This window comes from Ixodes scapularis, unplaced genomic scaffold (genome assembly GCF_016920785.2).
Source record: "Ixodes scapularis isolate PalLabHiFi unplaced genomic scaffold, ASM1692078v2 PGA_scaffold4__175_contigs__length_147842914, whole genome shotgun sequence".
Taxonomy (NCBI): Eukaryota; Metazoa; Arthropoda; class Arachnida; order Ixodida; family Ixodidae; genus Ixodes; species Ixodes scapularis.
In genome coordinates, this window is record NW_024609879.1 from 33,594,736 (window position 1) to 33,612,667 (window position 17,932).

General features: G+C 45.5%; 1 pseudogene; it reads right to left on the minus strand.

Annotated features, from left to right (window-relative positions):
* Positions 1-14,636, minus strand: part of LOC115326590 — an 89,687-nt pseudogene extending 75,051 nt beyond the window's left edge.
* Between the last annotated feature and the right edge of the window lie 3,296 nt (positions 14,637-17,932).

Consider the following 17,932-nt stretch of genomic DNA (forward strand, 5'->3'; position numbering starts at 1 on the left):
TGGAGTGCCTCAAGGAGCCATACTCTCGCCTGCCCTTTTTAACTTGGTGACAAGAAAGATAACGACATCGTTGCGCGCCGTCCCCCACCTTCAACACACAACGTATGCAGACGATATCACTCTTTGGATGGACCCTCGGAACACAAAGCTTGACACCCAGGAAACGCTAGCCACCATGCAGACGGTCTTGGACACATTCGACCAGTGCCTGCGAACCACAGGCAGGCAGCCCTCCCCGGATAAGACGACGCTTTTGATCGTCCGCGGTCTTGAGCACTCCAGAGATCAGATACACCTAACCATGGGGGTCAGCCCAGTCAGCGCTCCCGTGAGCGCTGGATTTGGGTACTGGGGGTCCCGCTGCATGAGCAAGGTGGCGCACAGGAATGGATGAACCAACTAAAACCCGCATGGCGACGGCAGCTCCACCAGATAAAAAGAACAGTCAACCGCTTCGGTGCCGCAGGCATGCAAACCATCCGCTTGCTAACTCAGGCATTCCTCACATCGAAAGCCTGTTACAGGGCCACGTGCTTCGACCTGACCAAGGCTCAGCAGAAGCAGCTGGAAGTCATGCATCGAGAATGCCTGCGTGCAATTACAGGCCTTCCAAGACACACCAGAACGGAAGAGCTGTACCGATGCTCGGACCTTCCAGCTTTGCAAGCCATTATTGAGACCCGCGTAGCCGGCCATCATAGGCGCCGAACCTTGACCTTGATCAGTGCCTCCTGGAACTACAGGGTTGGCGGCCATTCGTAGAAGATAACCCGCCTTTGAGAAGCATACCACACTGGGAAGACGTTATGGTGAGACAACCGAAACCACTCACTCGCAAGGAGAGGCCTGAAGACCACCCTGAAGTAAGAGCCACACTTGCAGCCCGTACGGACCTCGTGGCGCACGTGGTCTTCACAAAGGCCGTGTGGTGCGAAGAAAGCAAAGGGGCCACCCTAGCGTATGCGACTGGTCGGAACTGCTACGCTAAGACTCTACAATATGACAGGAAGCCCAGCACGAGTCGTCTCGAACTTGATGCCATACACCTAGCACTCTCTGGCATACAAGAACTTTGCGACCAACCAGACGTTCTTACTAGTATAACAATCTTTACGGACTGCAGGGAGGCCCTCACACGCATAGGAAAGACTCCTCGCGAAGGCACGCTCTGCCAGCGGATCAAAAGCCTGTGCTCCAATTCGTTAACACCTAACTACATCAAAGTACGATTGAATTAAGTCTCGGGACATCAGGCGGCGTCGCTAACGAGGCCGCTCACACGTGGGTGAGCGAGCACAGGGGAGATTTCTCCAACCTAGGAATCTCAGTCCCGCTCGCATCGCCGGACCCAGGCAACCTCGAACGGAAAGCTGTGGCCCACCAAGAATATCGCCGTTGGCTGTGAGAACAGACACCATACAACCCCGCACCGCTACCCAAGGGACTGCCCAGGGGGGCGCAAGTGCTGGTACACAAAGCCCGTACCAGAACTGCGCTCACAGAGTATGTGCCTTCCAGATGGCGAGACTACAAGCCACGGAGGGGCCGCCCACCAGATCAGACGCCGGAGAACGAGGAAGCGTCGGGATCAAAAGCGCCGGTAACATGCGCTGCGTGCTGTGCCGGCGTTCTTCCCACTATTCAGCACCTCTTATGGGACTCCAGCGTCTTACAGGAAAAAATAGCCGAGTACCTAAACCGAAGCATCCAAAATCTGCAGGACTGGGTCACCCCAGAAAACGACGCTCATACTAAAGAGACACTATTCTCGTTATGCATGTTTGCGGGCTCGACCGACGTCGACCACAGGATGTGAATTTGTGCTTCCCTATCCCCCCTCTCCACTGAGGCCAAAGCGCCATCCCTTCTACAATAAAGAATATCATCATGATGTTGTAAACATTCACCTAGTGGCCAAATATGTCCTTTACGCTGTAATGAAGTAATTGACATAGCCAACCAGACTTAGTTACAATGAAATCAAAATTATGAAGGAATAACATGTCATTCAAGGAAACTTTAGTAAAAAAGCGGTAGTTTTCCGACCAAGATTACGCATCTCGTAATTAAAAACCTAAAGGATAGAATCGTCATTAATAGCAATAGTTCTTTTAAGACTCTCGGAGTGATTTTAATGCAAACAAGTAGTGCAATACCATATCAACAACCTTATTCTGAAGCTAGCTGATGCGTGGTGCTTATAAATCGATGTCTTCAAAATTTTCTGTCGTATTTTCAATTACTGATTAATATCTAAAGTTTCGGTGACCGCGTGGGTTGAGATTAAAACTTATAAAAGTATAAACAAAGGGACGGGCAACGCTAGACATATTTCGGCTTAGAGAACAAATATTTAACGATAGGCTGGTGGCGGATACCGGGAGCCCAAGGAGAGATGGGGAAATGAGGGAGAGATGGAGGAGGCTCTATTGCAACTGGTTCACCAGAAGGTCATTAAAAAGAGGAAGGGCGCAGAGAGGAGGAAAGGGCGAAGTCGTCAAACGGGGCAGTGCGGACGGATTGGGGGAAATTCGGTAGTGAGTGCGTGCCCGCATTGTTAAAGACCAACGACCAGTTCGCGCTTTCCACTTTTCTCACGCTTCCTCCTCTCCCCTTTCTACCCTGTCCACCGTCGCCTGTCTCCTCCTCCCCCAGGGTGAGGAGAATCTTCGCCCTTGCATATTCTCGTGTCTGGTCGCCGGCCCATAAGTGGCCAGTGTCGTGCGGGTTGTCAAGACAATCAACTGCGGCTGCAAGCTCTCGACGTCTCCTTTTGAATGGGAAAGCGAGGGGAGCACATATATTAAACGGAGAGGGTCGTATCGCGAAAGCCTTACGTGTATTAGTATAAATTTGGGGGCACGTCAATATTGACGAATACTAAATAAGACTTTTTCTCGCCAGAAAAAGTTCTGAAGGTGTGTTTCTGATGTGGCTTATGCCCATACCAGTTTCAGAGCTGTAATATGACTATTGTTTATAAGCGAGGTGACTATCGTTTATCCACTAATTTTAAGAAGGCAAAATAAGAGGTACACGTTTTTTTCAAACCTTAGCGATATTGAGAAGTAATTTGTTGTCCTACCCTTTCCGTCAGGCAAAAATGACGATACAAATTTTGGCTTCCATATGCGTAACATTACCCTGTCATGCCGGTTAAGAAAATTGTTTTGCAAATAACAGCTAATTTTTGAGTCTAACAACTGAAGATCCTTAACCATTTTGTTCTTAGCCCGAGACTGAGGCAGGAAAAGAGGAAAGTTTCGCAATCACTACATTATCATTGAAGATCCTTGTCTAATTACTTGTGCTTAATATACGGCCCAGTTATTTATATCATTTGCATTTTTTTACTTTGTACAGAAACGATTTTCACATGTTTTTGCAGTAATATTTTATGTATCTGTACGTTGAGTGCTGTTCATCGTTGTGTGCGGCCCGTGTGCATGCAGAGGATCATTTTAGGGTGTGGGTACTAGTCAGCTGCACAATAAAAGTTTTTCTTGGACCCAATCAAACTTGATGTAGATAAAGTAAATATTTTTACTATTAGGAACATCATTTCATATACGTTATATGTGGCAAAAAGCTCATAATTAGTAACAAAATATGAGAGAGGTATTTCAAGGATGTGACGGCAACGCCATTATTGCGCAGGTACTCCAGCATTAGTTACATCCAACTTCATAGAAACATAACGTTTTAGAGCGCAGCTCTTAGGCGCCCGTTTCCGGCTTGAGCGGTGACGCCGTCGCCATCGGATAACCGCGCGTCAGACTCTGGCACATTTTCCATAATGACATAGCACGTGACGTCCCGTGTGACTTCACAAGGGTTACCCTCATGAGGGTCACGTGGGTTACCCTCACGAGTGTTATGAAGGTTACCCTCACGAGGTAGCTGAGAGGATAACCGTCGTGAGGTCACACATGACATCACGTGTGACGTCATTATAGAAAACACGTGACGTATGACGTCGCGTGACGTCATGCGCATTTAATAATGCCAGTCTTCCAGCTGAATTGAGTGGCGAATTTTTTCCTTCAAATATGGCGAAAAAACATTCCCGCTAAATTTACCCTCGTGACGTCACTTGTCATGACACGTGTGACGTCGCACCTGACGTCACGTGTGACGTAACAAGGGTAAATATTTCACGGTAAATATTGCGGAAATATTTTCCCGCGAAATTTAGCAGGGAAGGAAAAGGAGAATACCCTCCTCTCCGTACACTCCCCTCCTCTTCCTTAATATCTGCGCTCTATTTCGGCGTTACAGAAAATTGGAAACGTTCTTAATTTGTTTTTATGTTTTCTTTACTACTATAACACTCGTAAGAGCTGCTTCACCTAATTTTATGCCGCTCTTTACTAGTCCTTACATTTGAACCTGTTGTAGTGTCACCACTCTTTAACTTGAAATACGAGCAGCAGATATATCCATATCGTCAGCTCAGTCGCTAACTGCAGAATTCACAGGTGAACTCACATTACGCCCTTTGGCGGATGAAAGATTATCTATAGCCCTGTTTGATTTACAAATAATATATCAGAAATTTGATTGACAAATAATATATAAAAAAACAATGTTTTTTTGGCCTATATGATTAGAGTGGAGGCAGAATAATAATATATTAACAACAAACATACCTGTCTGCGAATTATCTGAGGGCCATTTCGTTCGGTAATGACAAAATTCTCTCCCATCGAAGAAATTTTCTCCAATCGCAGTGTTAGTCCATTCTTAATATGCAATAACTTTTCGCCATTTGTTCCCCTTTCCTCAAGTAGGCGTGGATAGGCAATGTATTCCTTGGGAGGTCCTGTTTATAATGGGAGCGAATAAAGCATACATCAAAATTTTAACCCAATGTACTTTGCGAGATGCAAAATTCATTTACAGATTGGGAAGTTTGGAGAGGTAGAAAATAACAAAAATAAATAACTAATAGGAACAAACACGTAAAAAAGTAAAAACAAACTACCTCATTGAAAATGCAATCTGCAGGCACACGCATAGAAGAGTTTAGAAAAAAAAACTACCACAATGTCAGGTGCAAGTAGGTATCACATTTATAGCAACCCCGTTCTCTCTTGACACAATTTTCTTATTCCTCAGAAAAGACACTTCACGAACAAAATAATGTTATAGCCAAAAAATGATTTTATATAAATAAGTTCGCCACGAGGCTCACTTCGAGCTAGGAGCGATTGCAAAATTTATTTTTCAAAGATTTCAATTTCAAAATAGAGGTATGGTTTTGAATCGCTCATATGGGTTTGCGAGAAAAATATTGAGGTATAATTTGTTTTCGGGCAAAGGTATTTTTGTAGCATTACGTATCCATAACAGGTGATTAAAAATATTTTGCATAGTTAAGTTGTTAGCTAAGAATGCTTTTCATTGTCAGCACTATAACGTTGGGCATCCAAGGCCGTATATAGATATGTATATTGTTCTTATAAGTCAAACCGGAAACGAACGGACATGGCAGAGACAAGCACACACGTCTCAAAATGCAACTGAATAAATTTCAGGGAAACATGTATTATATGCCCCTTTCTCACGAATCTTCGAAAACTTTGCTCACGTTAGTGCGGCCACGCAACGCCATTTATGCTAAATGAATTTGATTGACAAACCATGCTGCATGTGGCAGTCTCTCAAATCTACTTTCCCCTTATTGCGTGTGTTCTTCTCCAGTAAGCCTTCTGATTGACAATACCTCCGTAAATGTATGAAGAAAGTGACGATGATGCAGGCCGAGTTAGTTCATAGCACTAGAAATAACGCGCAGATAACAAAGACGAAGATGATATCGACGGGGCAAGAGCCGTGACTATCAGCACTTTGCTGTATGCCTTTTTGTGTGTTTTTTATGCGCTGTTTCCGGTTGTGCATGAAAATAGGACTTAAAAACAATAAACATCACTAGCAATCCGTTGCCCTACTCATTGTTTTCATTCTATTTTCGTCTACTCCAACCGCACAGTACTAGAAAAAAGTATTTTATTATGGAAATGATTAAAATAATGTTGCTATCTTAGATCGTTATCGGTATGTTGCACTTTCACTGCTGTATCAAAGTACTTCTTAGCACGTTAGCGACAATTAGCACAGAAGACTGTGGCTGGATCTGCTAGGTAACGCTAAGATCAAAGAGCGAGTTACCAAACACTGGCGCATCCTATGCAACGTGACAAGCTGCTCTTTAAAGAGATTGGTTTCTCCGCCTCGGGAATTCACCGATGTGCCGGAAACTCACGGTTGTATCTGAGCTTAATTAGTCACATTAGTAGTATATTCAAACCATTATAACTATATTGCATTAGTTAATTTAATATCAAAGATATTTAGAACCATGTCGCTGGGTCGCTCCGAATTGTTTGTGTAAAAACTCAACTGTTTGTCTATTTCAATGTAGCACAAATATCTGGGCCAAACTTTGGTAATTTCCTGGGAGTTTTTGGCCTCGACAAGCCCGAATATGCCAAAGTAGAGCCATATCTGACCTTCTTTGGCAAGAGTCCGGGCATTTTTGGCCCTAATTCGCCAAAGAGGTGCCAGATTCAGACTTCATTCCCTGGTAGTTCGGCTGCGATCAGCTGTTATCTGACATTTTTTGGGCTCATGTCGCAAAAGAAGAGTCAAAGTTATGCTTCACACTCTGATAGTTTGGCTGTCATCTGGCCGCTATTGGCCAAAGCCTCCAAACAAGGTACAGAGTTAGGCTTACTGTCTGGGAGTTCGGCTCCCATCTGTCATTTTTGAGCCCAAATCGACAAACAAGTGTTGAAGTTCGGCTTCATTTCCTGATAGCTAAGCGGAAATCTCGCGATTTCTCGGCCTAAAGTGCCTAACAAGTGCCGGAGTTTGATTTCCTGCCTAAAAGGTGATTAACGTAGAAGTTTGGACTAGTTGGTAAGTAGACATGAAAAAAACAAAACAGCGCAAGGAAAAGGACGAAGTATAAAAAACCACAGGACACAGCGCTGACTTTACACTGAAGATTTATTCGTGTAGGCGTCTTTTATAAATAGCAAACCTGCCCCCCAAAAAAATCAAGGAAAAACACAAAATATATATAACATGTCACGTTTTCGATACGACACCCTCACTGCTTTACCGTCATCGTTCTAAGAACTGCCGCTCCTTATCCGAAAGTACGACTGACGGGGCACTAACACAATCAGGACCCAGTCGCGCAATATCATGAGCTTATATTATTTGCCGCGTCACTGTGTCCGTATTAAAAAACAAAACAAAAAAACTTGGCATTCCTCGAAGGCAGGAATGCACACGCAGTCTGTGCAGTGCACGCCTAAGTGCCCTGACACGACTTTAAAAACGTTGTATCGATGTTCTCTGAGTCGATCGTTTAAGCATCTTCCCGTTCGTCGTATATCACGACGGCCGCAAGATAAAGGAATGGAATAGACCACTCCTTGCACACAAGAAACGAACTGATTTTGGTGTTTTTTAGTGCACGCGTTTTTGTTGTTGACATCTGAATTTACTTTTCTGCAAAGCCCTGCAGTGGCTGAGACGTACTAAACAAAAGGCGTAGTAATTCCACCCTGAAGGCTAGACAAGTGAACAAAAAGTGAAAGCCGTTTACAAATCCCTGTAACGCCGAATTGGAGCGCAGCTCTTGAGGAGGAGGAGTGAAGGGTACTGAGGGGAGGGTAGACCCCTCCCCCTTCTCCTCCTCCTCCCCTCATTCTTTAATATGCTCCGGGGGGGGGGTGTCACGTGACTTCGGGGAGGGGGTCACGTGACCTCGGGCAGGCGTGACCTGGGGGTAACCTCAAGGCCACGTGACCCCAAAGGTGACCCCCACGTGACCTTGGGGGTCACGTGACCTGGAGGGGTCACGTGACCTCGGGGGGTCACGTGACCTCAGAGGGGTCACGTGACCTCAGAGGGGTCACGTGACCTGGGGGTCACGTGGGGTCACGTGACCTTGAGATGACCTTGGAAGGGGTCACGTGACCTTGGGGAGGCGACCACGTGACCTCGGGGGTCACGTGACCTTGGGGAGGCGACCACGTGACCTCGGGGGTCACGTGACCTCAGAGGGGTCACGTGACTTGGGGGTCACGTGACCTTCAAAGGGTCACGTGGGGTCATCTTGGGGTCACGTGACCTTGAGATGACCTTGGAAGGGGTCACGTGACCTCGAGGGGTCACGTGACCTTCAGGGGGTCACGTGGGGTCACGTGACCTTGAGATGACCTTGGGAGGGGTCACGTGACCTTGGGGGTCACGTGACCTTGGGATGACCTTGGTTACGCCGACGCCGACGGCGACGCCGCTCAAGCCGGGAACGGGCCCCTAAGAGCTGCGCTCTAAAACGTCACCGTGTTATCGTATCTTCGTGGTATCTAACATAAGCTGAAGAAAGTGGGAAGTAGAGTAGGTGATGAGGTTGTGTTTTCGGCACCTAATAAGTTGCCAGGGCTGTGCAGAAAAGTTAATTCAGATGTTAAAACAACATCGTGTGCAGAACAGAGGGGTGGAGCGAAACGTTTAACCTATGGTGCCTACATGTTTCCGCTCTGCTTTAGGGTGTCACCAACGTCTTGTCACCCTTTCCCAGATCCTCTCCCACCGCCATTTTAGAGCGCAGCTCTTAGGGGCCCGTTTCCGGCTTGAGCGGCGTCGCCGTCGGCGTCGGCGTCGCCGTCGGCGTCGGCGTCGCCGTCGTCGTCGGCGTCGGCGTCGGCGTAACCGCGCGGTGCATCATGGGAAATGTCCCATAATGCACCGCGCGAGCCCCCCACCTAGGTCACGTGACCTCGTGGGGGGTCATGTGACCCCCCAAAGTCACGTGGCCCCCTCCTCGAGGTCACGTGACCCCCGCCGATGTCGCGTGACCCCCCGATGACGTCATCGTCACTGATGACGTCACCGGCATCCACATCGTCATCGTCATCATCACTGATGACGTCACCGGCATCCACCTCGTCATCGTCATCATCACTGATGACGTCACCGGCATCCACATCGTCATCGTCATCACTGATGACGTCACCGGCATCCGCATCGTCATCGTCACCATCACTGATGACGTCAGCGGCATCCACATCGTCATCGTCATCATCACTGATGACGTCACCGGCATCCACATCGTCATCGTCATCATCACTGATGACGTCACCGGCATCCGCATCGTCATCGTCATCATCACTGATGACGTCACCGGCATCCACATCGTCATCGTCATCATCACTGATGACGTCACCGGCATCCACATCGTCATCGTCATCATCACTGATGACGTCACCGGCATCCACATCGTCATCGTCATCATCACTGATGACGTCACCGACATCCGCATTGTCATCGTCATCATCACTGATGACGTCATCAGTGACGTCACTGATGTCGTCACCGGCATCCGCATCGTCATCGTCATCATCACTGATGACGTCATCAGCGACGTCACTGATGACGTCACCGACATTCGCATCGTCATCGTCATCATCACTGGTGAAGTCATCAGTGACGTCACTAATGACGTCATCGGTACCCGCATCGTCATCGTCACTGATGACGTCATCAGTGACGTCAGTGATGACATCATCGGCATTGGGGGTCACGTGACCCCAAGGTAACGTGACCCCCCCTGGTTAGTTTAACCCCCCCCCCCCCCCCAGTGCCCTTCCCTCCTCCTCCTCAAGAGCTGCGCTCTAATTCGGCGTTACAGGGAGTTGTAAGCGGCTTTCATTTTTTTCCCATTTCTTATTTCGCTAAACGTAAACAATGTTGAGTTTCTGTAGTCCCGAAACACCAGCCACACTGTGAGGCCACTTCCGTTTCCGTTGACAAGAAAATATTAAAAAGTTAGTTAAAAAATTTTAGTTCATTAGCAAACTAATTACCTAAATTAATTTTTTTTTCTAGAGGCTTCCGTGGCCATTAACACTTCTCCACGGCTCAGATTACTATATCTCACGTCGTTTGATTCGGGTGTTTCATATTTTGATGTTGTGAGCAGGTAGTGTGCGTTGCGTTTAACAAAACGCGAGTTCCCGCGACAAAATGGAACGCAACAGCCCGGCATTGAAAGCCGAGACCTCGCCGTCGGAACGAGAGCGGTGAGTGTTCCCTAGCCCTAACGAGGATTTGCGGCGTAGTGCGACCGCGCGACCGGCGAGTGTGACAAAATTGTGGACGAAAACAGCAGAGGCTGCCATGATAACGAGGTAGGCAACACTGGTTTGTCGGCAACATTTATCACAAACGTTTTTGCTACGCTAAACAGCGGAACGGCGAAAACATGTAGGCACCAAAGTTTAGCCTCCCTCTATAGGACGAGTCGAACAAACTTGTCCAAACATTTTGTCATACGACTCTTTCTGACGCGGTCATGGGATCACTGGGGCCGTGGTTTTCTTCATTTGCCAAGTTCTAGAGGTGGGTAGGGGTTCCACGCAGGTCGGGTACGATATGCGCTGTTCAGTGTTCTGTAGCTTTTGTGCGTTGGAGTCGCGGTCGTGATTTTTCGTTCTAAATGGCACGAATACGTTCATGCCAAGTTTTTGATAATAGACGTTTTCTTCATCGGAGTTCATGGAATTGCTGTAATGTGGTTGTTGGACGCGCTTGGGTAAGAAACTGCTTTTCGGCGAAAGCGAGACTTTCGTTAATGGTGTATTCGCACGATGGGGTTTCTTCCCGAGGAGAAGAATAAACGTTATCGAGTTTTGAGGTCACGTGCTCCGCGTCCCGGATGCTCGCTGATCTCCCGAGCTCGCGGCGTTCTCGCGGGGACCCGAGGAAAATCTGTGACAGGTCTACGGAATATCCGCCGTTCCGTCGGTATCCGTCGGAGCGGTCGGACCCCTCTTTGTCCCCCTGCTTTTGGCGAGGAATAATGGTGAATAGATTTAAAGAAATACTTCAACGAACTTTGAAATATTTCTGTCGTGTTGAAATATAGGTTGAATATGATCCACAATATCCGTAAATGACAATCGCACGTTTGTATTTTGAGCCTGGTGGCTGTATTTTTCGTTATAAACGGCCCACTCTGGCAAGCGCTCGGAGAAGGCCCAGCGGAGACCCCGTGGCATCCAACGCAATCGTGACGTAGGTCGTCTCGGGACGAGCAAAGCTACGGCGAGGCTGACATCGAGAGGATGACCTTGACTTTCCAGCCACCGAAGCGGCTGCTTTTGCACGAATTCTGAGTGACGGGTTAATCTTCTATAATATTGTATGGGGACAATAGCGACTTCTGCGACACACAAAAGGCATTCTCGGGAAGAGGGGAGTTCCTCCTTCCCTTCTTCTCTCGTCGTGGCCGGAGGCGAGACACTCACCGTCACTAGCTGTCAAGGGTCGTAGACGGGCATTACAAGCGAGGCGTTAGCGACATCCACCAGGTGCTCTTTGCTAATCGTTTAATTCGTTTTAAAATACATTTTCGAGACTTTTTAACAAGATATTGGTATGTTCGATGTGACACTGCTCTTTTGAACACATATAGACCAAAAAATGAGTGCCCAAAATTCGTTGTAGTATCCCTTTAAAGTGTGGGGTGCCTTTTCTTTATTATTTTTCGCCTGCCTTTTTGTTGGATGAGCCCCCGAAAGTCGCCAGCAGGCTTGAAGTGTGGGGTGTCTTTTCTATATTATTTTTTCCTGCCTTTTGTTCAATGAGCCCGTAAAAGTCGCCAAGAGGTTTGCGAAAAGAAAGATTACGGCGACTCAACTACACGCCACTCCGTCGTGCGAATGCTCGCTTGGATTTTCTCCAGTGCCTCCTCCTTCTCGTGCCGTTTCCTTCTCTAAGTTCTGTAACGTACTCAGTGTTCCGCGGATAAAGATCTCTCGTGCGAATACACCGTAGATGTGAGCGCCCACGCTCTTTCTCGACTTCGTGTTTGTGTTTCTCTGCGCTGACCGAGTCACATTATGCCTCTATAACGGATCGCATGGTGTCGCTCTTTTATTATTAAGTACACTGTAAGCTTTCTTCTGATAGTAGTGGTGCTGATAACAGTGTCAATTTATGTAATATATATGTATATATATATTTTTTTACCGAGATACATATATTTTGTAGCTGTGTCGAGAATAAGGTGCGTGCAATGGTAGGGGATTAACGAAGTCCTAGGAGCGATCGGAAACAATGTTGTTCTTCCGTGTATGCGTTTGGTATACAACAATTCATATGCAACGGCCTACACAGGGTGTTTTTATTTAGCTGCAACAAATTAAAAAATAGAACGTGAGATCGAGTAATCTGAGCCGTGGAGAAGTGTTAATGGCCACGGAAGCCTATAGAAAAAAATAATTTAGGTAATTAGTTTGCTAATTAACTAAAACATTTTAACTAACTTTTTAATATTTTACTTGAGATCACATAATGTATTTAGACGTTTGAAGATCGACCACAATGTGGTCTAGCCGTGTCGTCAAATATGAATAAAAAAAATTCCTGGTAGGCGCTACGGGGTCGAGAAATGTTACTTTGGTAAATGGCGTCCAACCGAAACTATGCAGGCAGAAGCGCGGGTTAAGATATCGCTCCGCCCTTCCGGGCAGGAAGGTGCCCGGAAGGTTGGAGCGGCAGGCTCTATTTGCTCAAGCGAAGCTGGCTGCGATAACGACGATCCACAGCGCCGAAAGGGCGGAGCGATAACTTTATTGGCGCTCTTTGTCGTTTAGTTTCGGTTTGACGTCTTGCACCAAAGTGACATTTCTTGACTCCGTTGCAGCTACTACAAATTTTTTAATCAAAGTTTGATGGCAGGGCTACACCATATTGAGGTCAAGCTCCTATTCTAAAAAAGTGAAAAATTAAAAAAAAAAATTAAAACAGTGTAGGTAATCATCTAACTAATTACCTAATTTCAATTGTTTTCTAGAGGCCACCGTGGCGATTAATATTGTACCAGGCTCAAATTTCTCTATCTTACGTTCTCTTTCTTTTTGAATTTGGTGCAGTTAAAAAAAAACACCCTGTATAAATCACAGATGCGCGACGTCCGGCCGATACGGAGCAGACGCTTCGTAAAGTATAGCGCGATATTGCACTAATACTTGGCCACTGGCGAAACGACGGCACGTCAAAACTTGCCGGATAACGAGCGGTGGTTCAAAATTAAATATGCTGCAAATATCGGAAACAATTTTTTGTCTGTAACTGGCACAACACTACCAAGTACCGTCGTGCAGCTTGGGAACGGAGATGATGACATCTGACCATCGTGTTCCGTACGTTTATTTAATCTGAGTTTGTCTGGAGGGCGGGGAAGAACACTTTTTCAGCACAACAGAGGAATGCGAAAACTCTGCGGGCCTCTGCGTTTTTGTTGGCACATATTTGGCACTACAATTGCTAGCCAAACGAAAGCCACACTTTGCCATGCCCGAATTCCTAAATTAGGATTTACTCTGACAGTTACGGCTTAGTACGGCAACTACTTTGGCACTCCTGTGGCGGACCAGATAAAAGCCAAAGTTTGGCATGCCCTGGGATCGCTGAACAAGGGCTATAGTTAGGCAACAAACTTTGGCATTAACAAGCGCCATGGAGTAAATTCTAACTGGGCTCATATTAGGCCGTTACGCTTGCTACACTTTTGCCCAAGTTGAGCATCTCTCTTGCGTGCTACCTGGGTATGGTCAAGTTTTATTAAGTGCATTGAGTCGAAACAAACTTTCAGAGAGCGTCGGTTAACAGTACAAGTGCGGTATCACTCTATTTTCCGGAGGACAATTCGAACGCCTGGGTAAAATCCTCCAGGGCCAATCTCGCTTAATATCTCTTCCTCTGGATACTTTTCACTTAGTGAAAGTCCTCAACTGGTGCCTAAGCGGCGCATAATATGATACAGCATCCAACTTGACAAAAGTCTGCCGTAGTTTGCACGCCAGAGGAACGTCTAACTAAGCACAATATTTCCAATCATAGGAGCTATTTCGGGTCAACTACTCTTTTTCACCGAGGCATTAGTTAGAGCCAGAGTACTTTTTCCGTGATTTTGAGGGCTTTTTGCTAGCTCGCCAAATAATGGTCTGTTTTAAGTTTAGTAGATCAAAACGCCAGATGACACCCATACAAGTAGAGGGAACGAAACATGTGGAACACATCGGGAATGTTAGGGCCTAAGTTGCCCTTTCAAGACCTAACAACCAGAAATGAAACATAACTGACAATTATTTCATGGTTCTAACCCACATATAATAGATGAGAGCCCAAGTACCCGCAGTGGAGCCGAAAATTGGCGCTCGTTTCACAAAATAGGGCCAAGATACCCGGACTTTTCCGAAATAAGTTTGAGTTCGGATCTACCTTGGCTTCAGCGAACAGTGCTACCTATGTGGTTTTTCAGTTCATGAAACAGCTTGTATCAAGCATAAATCCTCATTAAAATGCTGCCATTCTATAAAATCCGTTTTGTCTCGTCATGACAAATGATTTGGAAACAAACAAATCTGAAGATTTCATAAGCGAATATCGATAGTCTGAGAAAATCATAAGCGAATACACGCTAATACGTACAACATCAGATGAACGCCCACTTGCAAATATAGTGTTTGGACACAAACATAATACATACCATTTAAAGTGGCTTCTTGGATTAAAGTAGATGCCACACTTAAAATAACATACCACAACATTTTCTCCGCGTGATGATGTAAGCTGCTTTAACTCGAACATTTATTTATATAAATTCCTTGCTGATTTGAACAATGAATATTGACATTTTGTTGTTTTGAGTGAAAAGTGCATACATGACGTAGATCAGGCTTGAATATAAGGGATTTGTTTGGTCAAGAACTCTGCTCCTTCTGATATTTGAACTTTACGTCTTTGATGACATTTGGACATGCCTTCCAAATGGCAACTGCGTTGGTGGTCTATCGCCTTGTAACTAAAGTTCAATTGTAAGAGATCATAAAACTTAGACAATTGAGAAAGGGGTGTCCGTAGCTTGCATAGAAAAAAAAGGCTGCTTGATTTATAACGAAGCAATGGCACATTAGTAAGACGCGCTAAACACTACGCTAGTTTAGAATACTACAGAAATATTTTTTATCAGTTTTACTAATTATGAGGAATGAGGAAAAACTTGAAAATAAAGATTTACGAGTTCTCAGACACAAAGGCAGTTGGTGAACTAACAGTTCGCACAATTATTGGCCACAAAACTGGTGTGCACACAAATACTAATTCATACAACCGAACATAAAACAGAAATAACAAGACGGCAACAAGGCTCAATTATGTACGTTAAAACTGATGCGCAAAACTATGCAAGGCTATTTTTTTTTAAATATTACATAGATCTTTGTTACTGATTTTGAGGTAATATAAGAATCAAGAAACTAAATGTCCAAGCATTTGCTGCCATAGTCAGATCTGCATGTGTGAACCGTTCAATATGGATTGCGGAGTGCAAGGTAACGGGGAGTAATTTTTATTCAATAGCTGCCAATCCGGTTAAAATAAAAATTTCTTTTTGCTATTTCATATATTAGGGCAATCTCAATATTTATAGAGGGTATGCATAATTTAAAAATTCAAGACAGATACAAATCGCACAATAAACTTTATTTAACTGGAAACTACGTAGCGAGAACTCAATCTAAAAATGCACTGCAAATCAGAAAGACCTACACATTGACCAAAGCTTGTTTTCTTCGGTCTAAGAAATACAAATAAGGAGGCGTACGCCGTCAGGGTATCTTGTCGCCAAACTTCGAGATGATAACATGGTGATAAAACTAGACCCTGAAACAATTGGTAGGGCAGACCGCTTTGGTACATGTAATCGTAGTAGGGTGTGTTCAGATAAGGACGGTCATGGTGGTGTCATGCCTATTTTTTGTTTTCAAACAAATTTTTATATGAAGTAGCGAAACCTGTCCACACAACGGAACAAACCTTGGTTTTGCAAGATACTTCATAGTATTCGTGAGAAAAATCAAATTCGAAAGGAGGTTGAAAAAACGATTTCCCCAACTGCGCGATGACGCAACTTTGAAGGCCGGAGGAATAAAGAATACAGCTTTCTACACCGTCAAAATTTTTACATTTAATGCAACCGTACTTTTCTGCCAGAATTAGTTAAAGTTATCTTATTTGAGCATACATTTCAAGCGTAATAAAATGTCAAACTTGGCTTCTGGAACAAATCTTACATGATAAGGCATTTTTCGGCGAATTTTTAAGTCGCTTTAAATTTATGTTCTAAAGCTGAAACTTTTTGTGTCGAGTGTTTCATGCTTTGTGAACTTTTAACAAATTAATTAGCGTTATACTGTTGAAAGTGTTTTCTGCATTGTGCCCGAAAATTTCGTCAAACCCGAAAAAGTCAATATTTTGCAATTTTTGAGTGGCAATTAAAAAAAAAAATCATTCTCGATTTTCTTTAAGTTTTACCCGATGGGACCTTGACGACCGGTAATTACAAATCTGCAAGGACATGTTGCATTATTTTGTTTTAAAACAATAAAATAAACGTGTAACCAGGTCGTGGTCGCATCAATTACAGCTGTGGCGTTTCCGTTTTAACGATTAGTGGTTCACGAGCGACGCATGCCACAGTATTCGTACTTGGTCATATTAATGCTCAGGTGCCATGAAGCACTCTAAAAATAACACGTGAACTTATTTTCATTGTTGATGTGGCTGGTATTGCCAATGAATACTGAGCTTTACGGCGAATTCGATCCTTATTAGTGTGTTCTACTTGGCTGGTTAGATGCTCATCTTGCTACATTTTCAAATTAGTCATTTAATATCAGTACTTGGCTGACAAAATAATTTGATTCGTCGTTCTAGGCACCGCTAGGTTTAAGCGATGTTACAGGAGCTTTTGGCCCCACCGATGGAGGGTGTGGCGTGAACGGAAGGTTAAGCCGTTGGTAGACTGTGGCATTGTCACGTATGGCGTAACTGGACTCCAAGCCGGAGCATAATTGAAGACGGCGCCGGAGGAAAACAAGTGTTTCTTGAGGCAGACTTGCCAAAAAATAAGTAATAGCCCCCCCACCCCTTACGGCAGAAAAGGAGGCCGAAGGTTACACCCGCACGCGACGCGCAAAGGCAATCGGATTTCATCGACTCGTGGTGGCGATACGTGACACCGGCAGCGTCCCTGCGCGGTGTAACATAACCGGCCAGGCTTGTGGCTATAGTAAACAAAAAACCAAGGTCATTCCTCGTGCGGTGCCACAACAACCCCTCCCCACGGAAGAACAAGCAAAGAGAATAAAAGAGGGGGGAGAGGATTCCTGGAGAGTTTTGCCGGTGCTAGCAGACTGTACACGAATGTACGAAATATGTTTGATGCATGGGTCTGTTGTTGTGTCCGCTCCAGACCACATTGAGGATTTTCCGCCTATGGTCCAACGCAGCATCTTTACGCGCGGAGCTATGCCGCTATTTGCGACAATCTAACTCATGACAAGGCGCATGCATGCTTAGCCTTGTCAAAAATTAAGGCACACCTCGAGGACAACGCATCAATCTACTCTCGCCTCACTTACGTTAAAAATGGAGCGGCCGCTCATTTTAAGAACCGGTACCAATTCCACGAGTTGCAGTACAGTGAGCTCCAGACGACGAAGTGGATCTCTTTGGGAGCAGGAAAGGCAATAATGCATGCAACTGGGAAGGGAGACTTGTAAAACACCAAGCCACCCTGCAAAATTTGCAGACGCCTGCCTGCCACTGACGCCATACAAGGTGCGAGTGGGTTTGTACGGGCACTGGAAGGGGGGGGGGGGGGGGGGAATGAAAAACGTCTTTTTGCTCTACGTGGATGGCGAGCTTGAGGCATTTAGAGAGCCAAAAGAACTGGAGTAGAAGGACGCCAAGAGGGTGCCTAGAATCCAGTCGCTTCACATGTGAAAATATGAAAGATCAGGAGAATTTCTTGTACGTGGCACGCAGCGCGGACTTTGAGTGG